The sequence below is a fragment of the Solanum pennellii genome, chromosome 1 (genome assembly GCF_001406875.1).
Source record: "Solanum pennellii chromosome 1, SPENNV200".
Taxonomy (NCBI): Eukaryota; Viridiplantae; Streptophyta; class Magnoliopsida; order Solanales; family Solanaceae; genus Solanum; species Solanum pennellii.
Genome location: NC_028637.1, coordinates 79,592,337 through 79,593,058, shown reverse-complemented (window position 1 = coordinate 79,593,058; position 722 = coordinate 79,592,337).

The following is a 722-nucleotide window of genomic DNA, read 5'->3' as shown; positions in this document are numbered from 1 at the left end:
ATATATATATATATATATATATATATATAGAGAGAGAGAGAGAGAGAGAGAGATATTGTGCAATAGACTTTTCATTTTTTCCAAATGTCGCATTATTTGAACTCAGACTTATTACTAATAATTTATAATATGATAGGTGTTATGAAACTATATAAACAAGAAGAAGAATAAATTACGAAGAAAAGAAAAGACTTCTTATTCATCTTGAAGTATATTCAGGATTCATCGATGTTCTTTACAATGAAGAAAATCCCTTTATTTATAGGATAAACCTAACTTTGTCCCAAAGTAGGATTCCTAACCATATCCTAAAAGGACTCCACATAATTAGACGTTCACTATAATAAAATATGTTTATAACACTCCCCTTGAATGTCGGTAGATTATGTGGCTCGTTAAAACCTTACTAGATAAAATCCAATGAGAAAATCTAGTGAAGAAAAAGAGTATACATATTTAATGATACGCATAATGGATGCCTCATTAAAACTTTACAAGGAAAACTCAATGGGACAAAACCTTGTGAGGAAAAAAAAGTACATCACGTATTAACTCCTTCTAATGAGAACATCAATCCAGAGACTTGAATCTTCGTTTTCCAAACTTGTGCACCATCTTGTTGAAAGTTGTAGTTGGTAGAGACTTGGTGGATAAATCAACTATATTATTACTTGAACAAGCTTGTTGCATGTTGATATCGTCGTTCTAGGGAGCTCATGAAT